At 45.0% G+C, this 19,591-nt stretch overlaps 1 protein-coding gene across 8 annotated transcripts in view; it reads right to left on the minus strand.

The window, feature by feature from the left end:
- The window catches only part of STARD13 (StAR related lipid transfer domain containing 13), a 312,543-nt gene that overhangs the window by 283,940 nt on the left and 9,012 nt on the right, over window positions 1-19,591 (minus strand). For 4 of the 8 annotated variants that reach the window (XM_063332535.1, XM_063332543.1, XM_063332560.1 and 1 more), the window contains one exon: window positions 6,983-7,150. The exons of 3 other annotated variants lie outside the window; for them this stretch is intronic. The gene's annotated coding sequence lies outside the window, so the exon portion shown is untranslated. Of the gene's footprint in view, window positions 1-6,982; window positions 7,151-8,069; window positions 8,164-19,591 lie in introns of those variants that run through there. One more of the 8 variants, XM_063332570.1, reaches the window with a different exon arrangement.

The following is a 19,591-nucleotide window of genomic DNA, read 5'->3' on the forward strand; positions in this document are numbered from 1 at the left end:
TCCACCACCTCTCTGGGCAGCCTGTGCCAGTGCTCTGCCACCCTCAAAGTAAAGAAGTTTTTCTTCATGTTGAGATGGAATTTCCTGTGTTCCAGTTAGTGCCCATTGCCTCTTGTCCTGTTGCTGGGCACCACTGAAGAGTCTGGCCCCATCCTCCTGACACTCACCCTTCCCATTAAAAAGAAATAAAAAATGTGCAGAGTGTACACAGAGATTTTGGCAGAAAGAACTGCTGCCTCATTATTTTCTTACACTTCTGGTGGAGTAAATAAATCAACTCTGAACATTGTTTAGGAAACATGCAGCATGAATGTAGACTGTCTGAAATAACCTGCTTATTGATGCCCCATAGGTTCAACTTACGTCTGACATTAACCTTTTCTCTGAGCAGCTTTTTCATTAGTAGATGATTAAAACAAAGCTACTCAGCTTGCAAAGGGGCAGACCACTGTCCCAGTTGCCTCTGTGTGTCCTGACATTTTTCAGAGTCAGAAGCATCAGCTGAAAGTGGGCCATCTCCTGCACAAACTGATTAAAAAACTTAAACCATTGCAAATTCGTGGAGAGACACTTTTTCCCCTTAAAGGGAGCCTAAGTTCATGCTTCGCCTGCTGTACTCAGCTTCCAAATCAGATCTTTTATTTTTCCCTACTACAAAAACATGAAATGAATGAAGGAGCTGGAATGCCCATTTATCCCAGTACCATATTATTATTTTCGATGTCACAGAAACCTTACTTTTCACCTGCCAGAAGTTCATCGGAATCATGCAGTGTGTTCTTCTGCAGCACCAGACCACAGAGGGAGTCATGCCATTTTGCAAGACCTACAATACTATATACATAAACCTTTAAAGCAGTTAATGAAAAGAAAATAATTACATATTTCTTGCCATTAGCCTTTAAATATTATCTGTATTTTTAACCCCTGGAAGCTTAGCTTTGAGGACACCCTCCCCAAAACAGCACAGTAGATTGAAACACCAAAAACAATACAGAAAAAGAGCCATTTGTGACTGACAAGAACCATCAGCTGGGCATCCTGAGCACACCATCACACCGCAACAGTAATAAATAGGTTATTACATCAAATACCAGTTTCCACTACCTTGTTTGCCAGATTATTACATATACAGAGTAGTCTTCTGCTGAGAGAAATACACTTCAGTGTCAGCCCGTGACCCCACATTTTACCTTTTTGCTATAGATTCAGACCTAGTTCTGCCTTCGCCCCCTTAGGTACTTGTACACTGTAATTAAATCCTATCTCACCTGCTCCTTTTTCACGGCCCAACATGTTAAGGTCTTGGAGCCATTTCTTCAGAAGACATATTCTCCCATCTCCTAAATTAGCCTTGTCCTTGGACCCCTTCCAAAGCTTCCTTAGGGAATGCACCAAATTACAAACCTCTTGAAAGATTTAGAGGTCCAGCGGGGCTGCACGTGGTGCAATAACCGGGGGAGGCTGGCTTTAAAGGATGTGGCTGGGCAGGTTAAAGTCAATGGAAGTTCAACCGGTGGAGAGATTAGAGGATCAAGGCTTAAACAGTCTGAATGCAGTTATGTGAGCTGAAGACATTCGCAAGGGATTCAAGCAGCGTCTGTTCAAATCCTAAACCTAGAGCTAACTTTCACTTATCTGTCTGCATTTTAATGCCTGGTGTAAATAGTTAAGGCTGTGGGGAACCCCATGGAGTAATTGCAGTTTGCTGTACGTGGTATGTAGCTGGAGGGAGATACCTGAATGTGTCTGAGATGCTGCGGGGAAGGAGGACAGCAAGTGTCCCTGCCCTGGAGGCAGGGAGGGAGGCAGAGAGGGAGGAGCAGCTCTGGAAGCTGCTGGATCCCCATCCTGCCCAGAGCCAGGGGCAGGAGACTGCCTGGAGCCACCAGACCCTCTCCGCTACAGCTGCTGGTAGGGGAATGAAGGGCACCAGAGCTGGAGCACCAGCAACCCCATCCCATGGGATGCATGGAGGGCTCTGCTCCCCAGCTGCGGGAGGCTGGACTGCTGCCCATCCCACCTGGCAGGCACCGTGATGGGGGAACGTCTAAATGCAACGAATACATCACATAAATAAACCATAAGTGTAATTTGTCCTGAAAGCGAAAGAAATGTTCTGTTTAACTATGTCTGGTTGTTCGGTGATTGCAGCGAGCGCTGTGACAGTCACTCTGATGTACTGTGTTCTGCTGAACGGTCTCTTAATAATAGCTGTGTGACAACTCGTAAATGACATTTCTCATATACAACACCCGATAATGTCAGCTTCGCTACACTAATACACCCATTTCTCTAATATCTAAGTCTTTCAGATATCTGGAGAACGATGTTTGCCTAAAAAGAACAGAAATTTTTGTGCTATTTGTCAGAAGACTTTGTGCTCTGTTTTCCACAGAAAATAGTGATGTCCTTTCTCTGTCATAGGATAGCCCTAATCCTGGTAGGAATATGAAACATTAAATAAAAATAAGGGTAGGAAAACAGATTGCAGTATTTGCCCATTTATCCCGTGTAAATGGGTCTAATAAAATAAAGTTATTTTTAAAAAGCAATACTGAAAATCTTTCAGGGAGCGGGTCAGTTCTGAGACACACCATTCAAAGGCCTTTCCTGTAAGAGGCGGACTCCGAGGGCTAGACAGCACGTTCCCAAAACCTGTGGAGCTCGGTGAATGTTGCATATCAAGAGCATGACTGTTCCTTAAAATCCTCCAGTGCATATTCTGCTAAGGATCCCTATAAAATATGTGTCCTATCTAGTATTTTGTATATCAGTCATGCCCCCTTTATAAAAGACTCCGGCCATAGATCATCTAGGCTTGTTTAGTCTTTATCTGACAAGTATATATGCAAACTCCCAGAATCACTTCTTCCTTTTACCTTTTATTCTACTTTCCGTGGCTTTTATTCTGTCTCCTTCCTTTATATTACAGGTGGGATGAAGAAATACAGCGTAAGTCAATACTGGGAGAGTATTTCCTTCCTGAACCCACACCGAAATGCAGTTCATTTACCTGTGGTTTCTTGTACTTGGCAACCAGCTAACAACATGATTTTTACAATGTTAAGGGAAAAAGTTCAGGTAATGAAACAAAGTCCAATTAGTGGGACTAATGTCAAAGCGTTAATGGCTTTGCAAAGTATTAAAAACGTGCACAATGCCAGAACTGGCTTTATTTATGTGTTTTAGACAAAGTGGGAGAGAACCGCTGAAACCTCCCGCACGAGTGGCAGCTATCGCCCATGGTTTGTCTTGCAGCACGACCACAGGCAACAGACTCTGCAAATCTCTTGTGAGAAATAGACCGTGTCTGAAGGAGCCTGCGATTCAAACATGCAAAACGAGAGGTGGGAGGAAAAACAGAGTCAGAAAACTCAAAGCCAGGCGGCAGGCGTGTGATAAAGTCAGCGATTGCATACATCCAGGTCCTGTTCCCGTTCGGTTTCATTCAAGGACTCCAAGTCTTAGGTTATCCTCACAGCAGTACCAGCAGAGAAGCGGCAAATGAAGGCAGCCAAAGTCATTATCGCTATATCTAAAAGGTGCTAAAATCCAACTCAAGATTGTTTTCATGATTTAAATGAGTTTTAAACAGGACTTGAATAGGCTCTGCAGGGCTACCTTGCACCTAGCAAGTCGGTGGCAAATGCGGTACGGCTTAGGAAGCCCAGGCTGCGTTACAGCCCGTGCTGCTGGTGAATCTGTCTCACTGCCACCTTCTTAACTTAGACCTTGGCTGCTCCCTCCAGCTGAAATGCAGCATTCAAAAGGAGAGCGCAGTGATTGCACGCTACATTGATGTATAGCTTTCTCCTCTAATTTTCTAAAAACTACATTTTCAGTTTTGTTTGTTAAAAGACTTAATGTTTAAATCCTCATAGGGAAGGATTTAAATCCTCATAGGGAAGGATGTTTAATTCCTCATAGGGAAGCTTAGGAAGTGTGGGTTAGATGAATGGACAGTGGGGTGGATAGAAAACTGGTTGAACGATAGAGCTCAGAGGGTTGTGATTAGGGGCACAGAGTCTAGTTGGAGGTCAGTGACGAGTGGTGTTCCCCAGGGGTCAGTACTGGGTCCAGTCCTGTTCAACATATTCATCAATGACCTGGATGAGGGGATAGAGTGCACCCTCAGCAAGTTTGCTGATGACACCAAGCTGGGTGGGGTGGCTGACACACCGGAAGGCTGTGCCGCCATACAGAGAGACCTGGACAGGTTGGAGATCTGGGCAGAGAGAAACCTTATGAAGTTCAACAAGGGCAAGTGTAGGGTGCTGCACCTGGGGAGGAACAACCCCATGCACCAGTACAGGTTGGGTGCTGACCTGCTGGAGAGCAGCTCTGTGGAAAGAGACCTGGGAGTCCTGGTGGACAACAGGATGACCATGAGTCAGCAATGTGCCCTTGTGGCCAAGAAGGCCAATGGCATCCTGGGGTGCATCAAGAAGAGTGTGGCCAGCAGGTCAAGGGAGGTCATCCTCCCCCTCTACTCTGCCTTGGTGAGGCCGCACCTGGAGTACTGTGTCCAGTTCTGGGCTCCCCGGTTCAAGAGGGACAGGGAACTGCTGGAAAGGGTGCAGCAGAGAGCTACAAAGATGATTAGGGGACTGGAACACCTCTCTTATGAGGAAAGGCTGAGGGATTTGGGTCTCTTCAGTCTGGAAAAAAGACGTCTGAGGGGTGACCTTATCAACACTTATAAATACTTAAAGGGTGGGTGTCAGGACGATGGGGCGAGGCTCTTTTCAGTGGTGCCCGGGGACAGGACAAGAGGCAATGGGCACAAACTTGAACATAGGAAGTTCCACCTAAACATGAGGAGGAACTTCTTTACCCTGAGGGTGGCAGAGCACTGGCACAGGCTGCCCAGAGAGGTGGTGGAGTCTCCAACTCTGGAGACATTCAAAACCCACCTGGACGTGTTCCTGTGTAACCTGCTCTAGGTGACCCTGCTCTGGCAGGGGGGTTGGACTAGATGATCTCCAGAGGTCCCTTCCAACCCTATGATTCTATGATTCTATGATTCTATGATCATCTGTTTTAACAGCCAAGAAAATGCGTCCTGTTAAAAGATTCCTACAGTGTATGTATGGCCTGTTTAAATAACCTTTTTCCCATCTTCTCTGTAATCAGAGGATTTGAATTCTAATGCAACACATTCATGCTAGAACCTGATTATATCCCAGAGCTACAATTCTGAGTGGCATCAGTCCACGGTATCTGACAGTATTTGCCAAAAACATGTCAGGACTCCCCTATAGTTCAAATCACCCCATAAATTCTGCACTTACACAACATCGGTGACCTCATACTCCAAGCATGCCTTAATGATCAAGCAAGTGGAAACGTTCAGTAAATACACTGAATGTTTGACATTGTTATCAGTGGGTGTTCCTGGGTCTCTTGTGAAACAATCCCGAGATTAACGCAAGGCCAAGAAGTGTCAGCCACATGAAACCCTTAAACGTTACTTAAGAAATCCGAATAGACGACAGGTTTTTTTCTGTGCTAAAATTCAGCAAAATATTTCCTAGAGAAGTACTGGCAAAACAAAAATGTATTTTTTGAACTGTGAGTTATCTTCATTGCTTTGACTGATTTTCTTTTAAGTCATTGCTACTGACATTATGAAGCTGTGGGCAGTATACCAGCCTCCAGAGGAGTTCTGAGAAATTAAAGATTTAGAAGCCTACAAAATCTTTGATAAAGTCCATTACAAAAATGATGCTCAATATAGACAACTATTTCTGCCTTTCAACCTCTCTAAATCTGGCCTCAGAAATACTCCCAATAAAAAAAAGGCTGATTACAAAAAGCAGAGCGCAGTGCCCCCTCTACAGTGCACGAAGGACTTGGCTACTTCTGCTGATTCCCATGTCACCAGAAGGCGTTGACTTGCTATAGCAACATAACAGAATGAGAAAATCAGGAAGAAAACCAGGTTTTTAAAATTCTTTCTATTTCTTTGTCTTTTACTTCAGAAACTGTATTGATTTTACATATACGTGGGTGCTTTCCCATGCTGAACATCAACTGACATCCCACATCAGACCTATGGGGCAGCCTCTCAGGCCCACACAGACAGTGAGCAGCATATAAAAGCAGCACATAAAAGAGGAAACGTTTAACGACTTCGTGTTACAACCACCGTGCTTAGCATTGCCATTCTTTTGGAGTCTTGTTAGGAAATAAACCCTGACCCTGTAAGTATTATACACACCTGATTATGCGCCCGATGAGCCTGCTGAAGTGAATGAGACAACTCAAATGCTTTAAGTATGTGTACAAAGAATATAGAGGGCAGGGGTTGAGTTTGGAAACTTCACATTAATATATCTTGTATCCATACAGAGACGTAAAAAAGACATTAAAAAACCCCCAAAAAAGTCCCATAGTTAAACCTATCAACAGCAAGAAGTGCAAAACTGATTTCCTGCCCTGCTGGCTGGCACTCGGTCAAAAGCATCGCCTGGTTACCTTTGCACTGAAATGATTTCCATCAAATAATTCACATTCATAAACTAAAGAACACAAACGGAACACCACAAATGACAGATTTGCGATGGCCTGAGCTGAAAGGAACTCTCTGCCTTGGATTAGAGGTACCTGTATGACCCTACAAGTTGGCTATAATCCTGTTCAAGGTGGTGGTAAAAATGATGGATTACAATCACATGTATGTGCGCTACATTACTAAGTAATGAGCTGCACTGTACTACATGTTTTGCCTCCAGGAACATTTACTTATGTCATTCTTTTAGTCGTCTTTTTGCAGCAGAACATCATAGTTTGATAACCAACATCTTCAGTTTTGGGGGTGTAGCATTGTGCCAAATTTTTAGTCTCGGTTACTGTGTGTAAAATGAAATATTTACAGCAAAACAGTCCAAGGATTCTACGGACAAAAAAAAAAAAAAGATAAAAAAAATAATCAGGCCTGAACATTCATTAGCAGGAGTTTCCCACTTTCCCTCCTTACCTCAGTTCAAAACCTCGCCGTGTCAATGAGCACCTTCAGAAGTAAACACGTGTGAGAGGAAAAGCAGCGCAATACCCTCCCAACAGCATCTGTGCTCTCTGCTCTGACGTACCTCTTCTGTGGCCTTCAACTAATCTGATGGCCTGACTTTCAATAGTGTCCAAATGCCTAAAGAAATAGAAAATCATTTAGAGGGATGTACCAAGCACCTAAACAAATTAAGATTGCCCCATTCGCGTGTATACTTCAGGAATGATCTTGCAAACCCTGGTGGTGAGGGAAAAATTTAAGGACTTCATTTGGAAAAGAGCTGAGCCTGGACCAAGAAATGAGCGGGCTGACATTTGTTGCTGCCCTGGATCCCACATGCCGTGAGAAGAAGCCTTACGAGCATCTTGGTGCAGTTCTCTGGCCTAAGGTAGTTTCTTTATTCCTCATCAAAGATAAAGCTTATTTTCATTTTAATAACTTCTTTTTTTTCAACTTAGGGACTTCACGTGGATAGCACCTTACTGGAATAAGTGATACCAGCCATTATGTGATCGATAATGGCTCAGTAATGATTTTTAATGTGGGTAAAAGGCTACATTACAATAAACAGAAAATATGTTTATCCTATTACAGCTAATGCCAAGGATAAAATCCTCTGCGACTCCTCCGCGCGCACACAAACCAGACGCTGACAGCCCCAGCTGCAGGCCCCATTTTACCAGTTTATCCAATTCGTCCTCAGTGAGTAATTGCATCTTGTCTTGTTTCTAATCTAATTCCATCCATTATCCAAGATGGATAATTTCCAGGGATGCAGTGGAGGGGCGGGAACGTCTGCAAAGAATAAAAACTGTGCAAATCTATTTTCTGTTATATGCAGCCCACGACTCTTCTGCCTGCACTTCTTCCATCTGAGTAGGTCTGCATGCGCAGAGAAGAGGAAAATGAGAGGCACAAGCCACTATCTGAAAATCCAACGCTTATGCGTCCCACGTGGCAAAAATGAGTGTAGAGCCTGCCACTGGTGATGGCATGCTAAGACCACTGCCTATAGCATGAACCCATATATTTACCTGCACTCTTTGCCTGTCCATACCTCTGTTTCTTGCCTCCTGTAAGATGGGAAGCTTATTCAGGCAGCCGTCACCTTTTTGCTGTGTGCCTGTACGGCAGCTGAAACAGGGGAGTCGCGGTTCAGAAAGGGTGTCATATGCCAAAAGGTAGCCCAAATTAAAATGCCTCTGTGTAAAAAAGGCACATATTAGGTCATTGTCTACCTGACCTAAAAGCAGCCTCGCAGGGTGGAATGGCCCACTTGTGGAGGGGCAGAGGTCTCCTCTCTTCACTCCCCATTTTTGTCCCTACAAAGTCATCTGGGGACAGAAGGATGACTTAGCAGCTTCTCAGTAAATGCCCTCCATCGCAACATCTAAGCACTCAAAATTCAACCCAGTGTTCTAATTGAGTAGTGACTTCATTTGGAAGTGAATCTGAAGGAGCAAAAAGGTAAGACAACTCCTTGTTTCCAGGAAAAGAAGCTCAAAATGAAAAAGCAAGGAGTCCTCTTTTCCAAAGGCATAAATCAGCCTTTTAAACTCGCAGCCCCAAGGGAACTGCATATGCTATCCATAAAATCAGATTGTTTATGAAATTAGATGTTTGTTTAATTCATTGATGTTCATGTGCCTGGCTCATCATAAATCGTAATAGGCAAATCACCCAACTACATAGATTTCAGCACGTTCAGAGTTCACACTGATTTCCATACAGAAGACGTTAGAGAATTCCCAGTTTAGTCATCAGCACTGTTTTAAAGGGTATTTACAGTCAGAAATGTGTCTTCTGCTACGTCCTCCACCAGCGGCCTCACGCCCTGCAAGCTGAAGGTGGGTTAAGGGCCCTGGGTTGCACTCCAGCTGCACGCCTGGGTACCAGTATGGACCCTGCTGCCATCTCCCTGGCTGGGGGGACACAGCTCTAAACCATGCCCACGCAGCGCTTGTGTCTTAAGCCCACGTTATGGTTTGAGTCCCTCTGGAGGGCCTCATTTGGGCATTTAGGTCCCTCCATGCCGATTTCCGAATCACAGAGGGGCTCCGGTGGCCAGCAGTGCCAAGAGCATCAAGCAGATGCACATCTCAGTGCCACAAGGAGGATGACATGGACATGGTGAAATTTAAGATATCACCAGTTCAACTGAGTCTGTAAGTTTGCAGCTCAAGTCCAGCACCCAAGTCCACGTCAGGTACCAAAGCAGGCAGCCGAGTGCATTTTTAACACAGTTTATCATGCCAGTTTGTGTGTTCTAAGGCTGTCAAAGGCAGGATTCTGTTGAGCTCATTTATCTCACAGAAGGCAGCAGCATGATGGAGCGTAAAAACACACCGCTGACACAAAAGCAGACTGAAGTTAATTTAAAAGCAAAGCTAAACATCTGCTCCAAAACCAGCTTTCTAAGGCATAGACAGGGAGCACTAAAGTTTGAAACATTATGGAGTGTTTAACCAGTACCACACCAGCTGTTAGACATTTTTGGCAATGGTGCAGATATTATCTGGCAAGTTCTCAGGAGCAGCTGACAAGAATGAAGAGTGACAGATAGAAGAAACAGAAAATGCCAACCATATGGCATTGAATATTATGCTAATGTTTCAGGTGTCAAGCAGTCGTCGCTTGTGTTTAATTTGAGTGCGCAAAATTTATATGGATTTTAATGATTACACAATGCTATACACAATTACATTTACATCTCCATATTGTTACAACTGTAATTTTGCCATTTAACAGTAATAGACGCTGCACTAAATTTGTCCACTTAGGAGCAATGTTGTTATCTTTATGGCTTTAATAACACATTTCCACCTCACAGGTGTAATATCTATTCCTACAAACAGCGCCGCAGCAGTGAGTGGATGCGCCTGTGATCCCGTCTGCAAGACGCGGCTGGCTGACGCTGTAGTGTCGGGTTGTTTGGCAAATGCTACGAGAGCCCACGAGAACTGCAGCAGCCAAGCTGGGTATGTCTCCACGGAAGTCAACAATGCTGATTTGACCCCCAAACCTCTTTGCACTGTTGGTGGTGTTGTATTTACCATGGGTTTTCAAGGAAACGGACAGCCCCTGCTCTGACCAGGAGGGTGACCTTGTGGCAGACTGGGGGTTTGAGCTCCAGGCACTGAAGGGGAGCCCCACAGGCAGCTCAGCTCCACCAGGTTTCCCGAAGGGACCTGCTGCTAAACTGGTTTACAGACCACGTGCCATGTCAGAAATGGATTTTTCTCCCTGAGAAGTGGGAGTAGCAAAGACTGGTGCCATAAAATTGCGTATGCTGCTTGCTCTGTGTTTAGCACTTGAAGAAGCTTAGATCACCCTCCCATCTCTGGTGACAAAGGGAAAAGAAAATCAGCCCTAAGTGCTGTGATTGTCAATAGCTGGCTCACATGGACAAGGCATAAAAATGTCTGTTTGGAGAGAGCAGACTTGTTTGGTGGTTCATTTTGGGCTGAGGATGCCTCTCCGTCAGTGTGAAAAGCAGTATGTAACACATGTGACATCTGTGCTGCGGCACGGGGCGGTGGCTTGGCTGCCAGCACTACCCCTTGTGTCCGTTTTACAGAAGGAATAAAAAAAAGGAATGAAAAAAGAAGGATGAGGATGTTAAGTAGATAACACAATATGGAAAACATTCAGTGACTGGTTTTTCGTTATCAGAAAAAGGCTTGTGCTAGTAATAAACATCGGTTCAGGAACCAGCCCTCTTTCAAGGAGCTGGAGAAAACAACAGCCACAACTTTACTCAGGCAAAGGCAGAAAATTTCAAACTCGTGAGTTGATGGATGGCGGCAGGGAATTAATGGAAAATTCTGAATCGAGAAGCAGCAGCAAAGCTCCTACTGGGGATGAGGAACCAGATGCTCATGCTTTGCCAGGAGAATGGACTTGATGCAGAGATTGCTTCCTGTGACGCTATTTGCATCCATGTAAAAAAATGAAGTGGTATAAACTCTTTTGAACACATTTGTGGGGAGAGTCTCCACTCCTCGTGGCGTTATGCGGTGAGAGCAGCATGCAGATAAAATGAGCATCGGCTGAAGTGTGTTATGAAGAGAGAAGAGTCCAACAAACGCAGAACAACTGGTGGATCACGCCTGGGAAAGATGCAGGTGGGGCCGGGAAGTCCGGACACTCCCCAGCTCCGAGTGGCAAAGAGGAATTCCTGTGTTTTGCAAACACTCCTGGATATATTTGTGATTCAGGTCTTTGCTGCGCTCTTGGACTACACTGAAGATCGAATAGATAGAAAATGTCTGCCACAGTTGGCAGTGTGAATATTAAGCTAATGAAGGATAAATTGGCTTTAGCTGGAGTAAGCACTTTCTGTCATGAAAGCACCAAAAGACTGCTCAGATGTTGCAAGAGGAAGCCCGAATATTTGCCTGGAGATAACAGTCGTGCCATTCTCCAACAAGCTCCTTGAAGGTCGCTGAAGGGCACGGTGCCCCCCTGCATGGCTCCGACAGCGGCCTTGCCGGCTTGCCAACTTTTCCATTGCCCTTACATCCAGCTCACACTTTCCAGGCTCTTCGGGAGCAGCATCTTCTGCTTCTTCGAGCAGGCCCTGGAGCCTAGCCAGCATCAGAGAGTCTCCTGGAAGCCCTCGCAGCTCACTAGGGCCCCTCGATTTACTACCTCCCCGTCACCCTGATGTCATCTCAGTGTGTCTGCCTGCTCTCGACTGCCATACTGGTGCTCCTGTCAGCAGCGAGAGGCAAACCTGCTCTCGCAGTATTTTTATTTCCCTGCTTTTCTAAAGGGCATAACCCAGTATTTTCATAGGTGCAGTCTGGCTTCTTCCTCTTTGAAAATCTTCGGGCCAAGTCTGCATCTCATTTTTTCTTTCCTGTATAGAATTAGCTCACAGCATTTTCAAAGCGATGTTCAATGTATAATTCATATTAACATGGGCCTGATGCTAGTCCACACACCCAGCTTTCAGATTAAGCTCTGGAAACTGCATTTTTATACAAAGAGAACAGCTCTGGTCATAATGCAGAGTGCAATAACAATTACAAAAGGAGGAAAAACATTGCCCTCCAGTTATCCCCTAACTGCCGCAAAGGCAAAGCAAGGGTAGTGTTTAGGCATAGCCAGAACTGAGATCCAAGCCCCATTAAGTGGAGGTGGGATGCGACTGTCCCATAGTATGTCTCTGTGCTTGCTGTGACATTGTGGGTCTCACTGGTGCACCAAAATGCCTTCCATCTATATCTAACATGGCAATCATTTTAAGTTACCTGTTTTATTTTGCTCGGAAAAGGCATGAAGCCATTCGGTCTCAGCTTGGAGGCGATAACCAACAACTCTGCTGGTAGCAATGACTGTCAGCTCAGAGGTGAAAAAAAAACAATGGAAAAGAAATAATTTCGAAAGCGCAGCAGAAGCATTGACCTGCCTGGGCACCAGTGTATGGGCAGCACCCACGGACGAGGCAGCGATGTGCCTCCTGGCACGCTGTGACGGATTTTGGGCCACAGGCAGAGGCATGGCAAAGCAGGAACGTGCCACCCCCTGCACAGCCCCTGGCAAGGAGGAGGTGGAGGTGCAGCAGACAGGAGCACAGGCAGGAGCTGAGGGACACGAGCGCTGCTGCTCCCTGCCCTGATACTTATCCTTGGGCTGCCTTGGGGAATGCATTTCACATCTCTGGGCTTCTGTTCCTCCTCCCACCTTTTGTTTGTGATCTTTTCAGAGCAGGACCGTCTCCTAATGCATGTTTATACAGTGACTAGTATGATGAGGCCCTGATCTTGCTTGAGGCCTCTAGGCATGACTATAATACAAATGATAAATCATCATCATAAAACAGGACTGCACAGATCCATAACTGCTGTCATAACTCATGGCTGAAGTGTCAGCAGCTCACAGACATATGGCAAGGTCAGGGAGACCATGAAGGGCCAGAAGAAGTGAATCCACACAGAAAATAGGAGATGCTGAATGGCTTTGAAATATTTTTAAGATCTGTCAGTGTTATACCCATGTCAGTTCACAGCTGATTCCCTTCACTGACGCCACCTCCTGACAGCAGCGATGTGGCCAGGAAAAGGATTGAGCCACATATCACAGCAGAAGGTGATGGTGGTCACCAGGGTGCAGCCTGCAAGAAAAAGTGCACGTATGGTCGGCAGGTGCTTCCCGTCCATGGCTTCTGCGCTGCTCTGTCCCCGACCCTGCACTGAATGCACCAAGCAGGTGACCAAGCTTCAGCAAAAGCATCTCTTTCTCCTTTTATGGGGGTCTACAGACCTTTATTCATCTCTGTTCTCTTTTTCTCCTCTGTCCCATGGAAGAAAGCTGTGTGTGTATCTCAGCAGGGGATTTCAGCAGCCCTGGAGACTCTCCCTGCCACCTGTGAGTCAGCTCAGACCTACACAAGGCATCTCTGTCCGGGGAACTGCTTCCCCAGCAGGTATTCCCGGGCAGCCTCCAGGCACATGGCTAAATTCCCCGAAGGACCCATCGTTGCTCAGATCAACGACATGCTTTGCAAAAGCTGTCATCACACTCTAGAGTTACACATTTTTTCAGTGTCCCCTAACCTGTAGAGGCAAGGAGTTTGGGAGACCTGGAGTGTAACAGGAAAGAGTTCGCTGCAGGAATGTAAGGAGCTGATGGTACAAAACCCAGCAGTTATGTCCACTCAAAGCAATTCAAGTAAGCATACAAATACCTTTAAATCATTATATCTGGCAAGAAGCCACTCTGTGTCTTTAGCCAAAGTGTGACGCTTTGAGAAAATGTAGCTTTGGTGAGCTGAATAGCAGATGAAAAAGAAGCACTAGGGCAGGTTCAAGCTGTATTTAATGGAAAAATATTTTGTTCTTGATGAACTGAAGGATTTACACTATTCTTCTCTGTAGCTTCGTATCTTCCACGTAACAATGATCAGTCTCCTCCTTATTCCTGAGATTAGAAGTTTCAAAATATTTTTAAATGATTCAAAAGAAATTTAGTTTTTAAAGTCTTCCCTGCTGTAGGCCTCTGGAGGCTATCCCGGCTGTCATGTTGGTTTGATGGCTTACACAACAAGGAATACCATCTTATTCCCAGTTATGACTGGAAAGCACCACTGGCAGCACCTGTTTGCCAGACAACATCGTTTATTATACAGACAGTTACAATAAGAAGGTTTTTTTCAGAATTCATCTTCTACAAATTTTAAATTTGGTATTGAGTACTCTAAATGAAAGCAGGTTATTATCCAATTATATTGCCAAAATCATGCAGGCTACTGAAAGAAAGAATCAGTCCCATATTCAGATCCTGGTGTATCAGCAACACCAGAATAACTCCTCTTACTCCATCTTTGTGGAGTAAATCTCCATAATTAGGATGAGAATTGGGCCAAATAGCTTTGGCAGAGCTGGTAGCATAAATCAGATGAACACAGATAATTAAAACAACGGAGCACGAAGGAGAAAAGTGGGAAGGGCTGAGAAGTGACATCAAATAAAGGAGATGTGAAACAGATGTGCTCGAACCTGGGTGAGGATGTTCTTTGGGATAAATGAAACAGGCAACAGCACAAGAGGCAGTTTTCCCTGGAGAGCTACCCAGCAGTGAAGTGCTTTAAAGAAGAATTTGAATTCAAAGAATATGCCATAGTGAAGATGATAACACATGCATTAGGCACTGGGAAAGGCCAGCACAGAAAAAGATCCAGAGGAAGAAAAGGAATAAAAATGTTCAAGCAACTGGAAGGTTGGATAGATAGCAGAAGTTTTGAGAATGTGCAGGAAGCAGGCTTGGGAAACCTGGACACTACCTGAAGGCAAAAGGCAGATCAGTATTCCTAAAGAAAGTAATCCAAATAATCTGGACTGCCCTTCGGTATGATGCAAGTGGGCTACTTACATGCTTAACATTAGATGCAGTACCGCTTAAACATTGTGTGGACATTCTTGTTCTTCATTTTACTGCTGCTGGGACAATGCCCACGTAACAACAGCCCATGACGCATCATCAACAGGGTCCTCTCTCTAGCATGACTTGTATCTTGCTCTATGAAGGCCAGATCCTGGTAATGTTAGGCCAGCATCCCATCCTCATTGCAACGTTCAGACACCCTCTGAACTACCTCATTTAAATCCATACAAAAGAAAGCTCTTTGCATCTTGTTTTCAGAAGATCAACTTGTCAGCCCCACAGACACAGACTTGTGGTCCGCCCTGTAAGGTCCTTCCCTTTGAGCTCACATTTTCTATCAAATCTTACAGTTTATGAGGCTGACTGTTCCTCACTTTGCCCAGTTAACAGCAGCAGATTCAACTTCCAGTCTGTCACCTGCCTTTCTTGCTTTTCTTCCATTCACAGGTAAAGTTAACCTACCAAAATTTAAACATAGCTTTTAATACAGTTAAAAGCTTTAAATGTAGTTAACTTTTAATTTTTAATGTAGTTAACATAGTAAACTCATCTTCAAAATCTCTCCTAGAGCTACTTCTGTTGTGCTGCTCTTCAGCTTGTGCTCATCTGACACTGGTTAGGTGAATGTGGACTTCTGTTTCTACTTCTTCTTTCTACTTTCTGCTCTTACCTGTTGTTTTTTTGTTGCCATCTCATCATCTCATCTCATCTCATCTCATCTCGTCTCACCTCATCTCATCTCATCTCATCACCAAGTTTGGAGCAAGGTGGGGCTGTGAAGCCGTCTGACTGTCAGAGCAGTCACTGTACTGCAAAGAAAAGTCCTCCTAAAATAGGAAGTCTTCACTATGAGCAGGGCTAGGGACTATTTACTTTCATTACCATCATCTCCAAGAAGGCTAGGAGACATCTGTTGAATCAGCGTAATAGCCTTGACCTCCATTTGCCCTTTGTCTTTGCAGCTGTAGAGACCCACCCTGATCTCTTATTAACCCCGTAAAAATAAAAACAATGTTTTGTTTTCCCACCTCCAGGCAGCTGCAGAACCTTCCCAACCAGCCTTAAGCCAAATCTCTTGTCCCTGGAGTCCTAACGCTTGGGAAACCCACTAAGCGGTCTTGGTTTCCAGTCTGTGAAAAGCAGCATTTTCCCTCGTACTCCGTGCCTTTCTGCTAGCTTAATCTGGGATCAACAACGGGGAGAGATGATACGGGCTGAACTCATGGCACAGGAATGCAAGGGAGAGAATGGCAGCGGCGAAGGAATAAACAAGATACTAGGTTATTTAATTATCCCAATGTATAGTTTACTATTTTAAATGAAGATCAGCATTATTTACCCTCCCTGTTCTGAATCACGGTGTTTCTTTCTTTACTGAGCTGGCCTACAAGGCTCAGGCTCCTCAGAAGGCTTTTCTTGGCTGTCTTGGCTCTACCACCTGTTGACACTGACTCAGCCCTTGTGCTGTTAGCCAAATAACATAGTTAGCAAAGGCTGGCCTCCTTGACTGACTTGGCCAGAGACACCTCCTGTGCAGAAAAGACGACGTGTGGGATTTATTTATGGGTGCAGCTCTACCAGGAGAATCAGGCACATGGTATCTAATATCTTTGCATGCTTTCTAAGGCCTGTCAAACTTCTGGAGACTTTCCCATTGCAGTTCCGTCCCCGTAGTGTTTCCTGGAGGAAAGACGTGGAGGTGGCCAGTGCATGGAGAATAATATTCCCCCAGGTCACAGTCATGTTGCTTGAGGCTGCCTCCAGCAGGCAACCTCATGGAGAAAGGCAGGGAGGGACTGTGAGTCAATCATTGCCGTTTACATCAGAGCTGCATCCCCACTGACAGGAGCGGCCTTATTTCCATCATTTTCTTGGCAGTTTGGAGGTTCATCATCGGATATGATTGCTGGCCAGATCATGCATGGGTGCCGCAGCTCTGCAGCACACTCAGAGGCACAGCAGGAGTTCCCCATCCCTGCTCCGACTGAGGTCAGGGCAGAGTCCCCATCAGCTGCCACACACGCAAGGACGTGACCTTAAAATTACAACTTTTTAAACATTTTGGAGGAACTCAGATTGCTGACAGAGACTTTGAGGTGATCTAAATCTTAGGTCAGGTTGAAAACGCTGTGAAGCTAGCTTCAAAGAAAGATTTGGTTTGGCCATATCTGTAATCTGGGGATTGATTAAAAGAATAAAGGTTTCAGTGACTAATTTTTACAGGGTCTGAAATATAACAGGTTATTAAATACATAACCTCACCGCTGCAGAATCTGACAGAGACATTGTTCTCCCTGAGCATTTGTTAATAGAGTATTTCAGATGATTAAATAGCTAATAAAATCAGAGTCTTTGCTAAGTAGATGGATACCAGCAATATTGCAAAGGTAATTATAGATTTCTATCAAAAAATTCTTGACTCAAAATATTTATTCTCAGACTGAAGGTAATATGCAGGTCTCAGTTAAAGAGAAAATATTTTAGCCACTATTAAAAGGTTTCCAATTTGCTCTACTGTAGTGGCTTTCAATTTCAACCACTTTCAAGGTGTATGTTTTCAGATTGGATATTTTTTCAAGGTAAATTCTCAGCAGCTGTCACATCAAACTATATCTTCCATTAATCATGATCTTAGGCTTTTTTGTCAGGATAGGGATCATAGAATCACAGAATGGTTTGGGTTGGAAGGGACCTTAAAGATCATCTAGTTCCAACCCCCTGCCATGGGCAGGGACACCTCCCACTAAACCAGGCTGCTCAGAGCCCCATCCAGCCTGGCCTTGAACACCTCCAGGGATGGGGCATCCACAGCTTCCCTGGGCAACCTGTTCCAGTGCCTCACCACACTCACAGTAAAGAATTTATTCCTAATATCTAATCTAAATCTCCCCTCTTTCACCTTAAAACCGTTATCCCTTGTCCTATCACTACACCCCCTGATAAAGAGCTCCTCCCCATCTTCTCTGCAGGCCCCCTTCAGGTACTGGAAGGCTGCTATAAGGTCTCCCCGGAGCCTTTTCTTCGCCAGGCTGAACAACCCCAACTCTCTCAGCCTGTCTTCATAGGAGAGGTGGTCCAGCCCTCTAACCATTTTTGTGACCTTTCTCTGGACCCACTTCAACAGCTCCACGTCTTTCCTGTGCTGAGGCCCCCAGAGCTGGACACAGGACTCCAGGTGGGGTCTCACCAGAGCAGAGGGGCAGAATCACCTCGCTTGACCTGCTGGCCACACTTCTTTTGATGCAGCCCAGGATACAGTTGGCCTGCCTTCTGGGCTGTAAGTGCACATTACTTGGTCATGTTGAGCTTCTCATCCACCAACACCCCAAGATCTTCATCTTTAGGCTGTTTATTTCCTTTGCTCCTTCACAGGCATTAGGCAGTTGTGATATCTGTACCTCTCTAAAGTTGCAAAGTGGTAAGAAAGGGTCAAAGAAACAAAAACTGTTAGGGATGCTTGCAAAATAAAAAACTACAGAAGAGTCCTGCATGCACAAAGTAATTCATTTGCCTCTTTGTTGCTATTTCAGCCTGTCTTTTTTTCCGTGGATCTTTTAGATCCTTTAGTCATTCCCTGTGAGGGCCATTAGAAAACCAGGGTATTTTTTTATATCTTGCATACACAGCTATGTTAGCTAGTTCACAGACTGCAGAAAAAAAGTTCTTTACATCAGTAAATTATCCCATTATCACAGAGGATCATGCCGCAGAGCTTGTGTTTACGCTGAAGCTAGTTTATCTCTACCTATGATTATTTTTACCTGGTTTATAAAAACGTAATAGATGCTCATTTCCATTTAGTCGAGCCAATACAAATCATACAGCAATGCCCATGTCTGCTTTGCTTTGCATTTCTTGATGTCACCTCGTATGCCTTCTTTACCAAACCCACCCCCTGCCTCAACACGCTCTTTTTGCTCTTTGAAGCCCTCTCTTGAGGACTCAACCCTGTTGTAAAATCAGTGAGAAGTTAGAGGGCAATGGCTCAACTGTAGAGCAATAAAATATATTTAAAATATATATAAAGAAAACAAGTTATTGCATTCCTCTCCTACCATTTGGGCAGTGCTGCATTTCTCAGACAAAGCATTTCCAAGAAGCAGAGAGTTTCTGGGTACATGTGTACAGCACCTGGGCTGGAGGAAGAGAGCTGAAGACCAGCACGCTCCTGCTACAGATGTGGCTGCCTCTACCACCATGGTCCATGGGGTAAAGGACAGCCCATGCTCACCCCACCTATAAAACGCAGCGTGCAGATGGCTGTGACTACAGCTGCACGGACAGCTTAACTTGCTCTGTCGTCGTTAAGAAATGGCCTCACAGATTTCATATCCACACATAAAATCCCCTGGTAAAACACCGGTAAAGAATGGGTGCCAGACCCTGAGCTCCAGCCCTCCAGGAGGATCATGCCACGGGTCAAGAGAGGGGTGCTGGTGAACTCGATCACCCTGATCGGTTGTAAAACCAGTCATACCAAAACCACGAATGGAACTGTCCCTCAGTTATCCTTTATTCACAGGAAGGTCAGTGTCACAAGCTAACTGTGAAGAAAGGATTTCAGCAGCGTGCGAGCGGGATGCATGGTCAGAGGGGGTTGTTGCACCACGGATGCAAGCAGGGAGCACACTACAAAGGACTGAAAGCTGTAGCGCTTACGGCACCCCTGTGCAAGTACTTGGGCGTGCAGGA

Source organism: Chroicocephalus ridibundus, chromosome 1 (assembly GCF_963924245.1).
Source record: "Chroicocephalus ridibundus chromosome 1, bChrRid1.1, whole genome shotgun sequence".
Taxonomy (NCBI): Eukaryota; Metazoa; Chordata; class Aves; order Charadriiformes; family Laridae; genus Chroicocephalus; species Chroicocephalus ridibundus.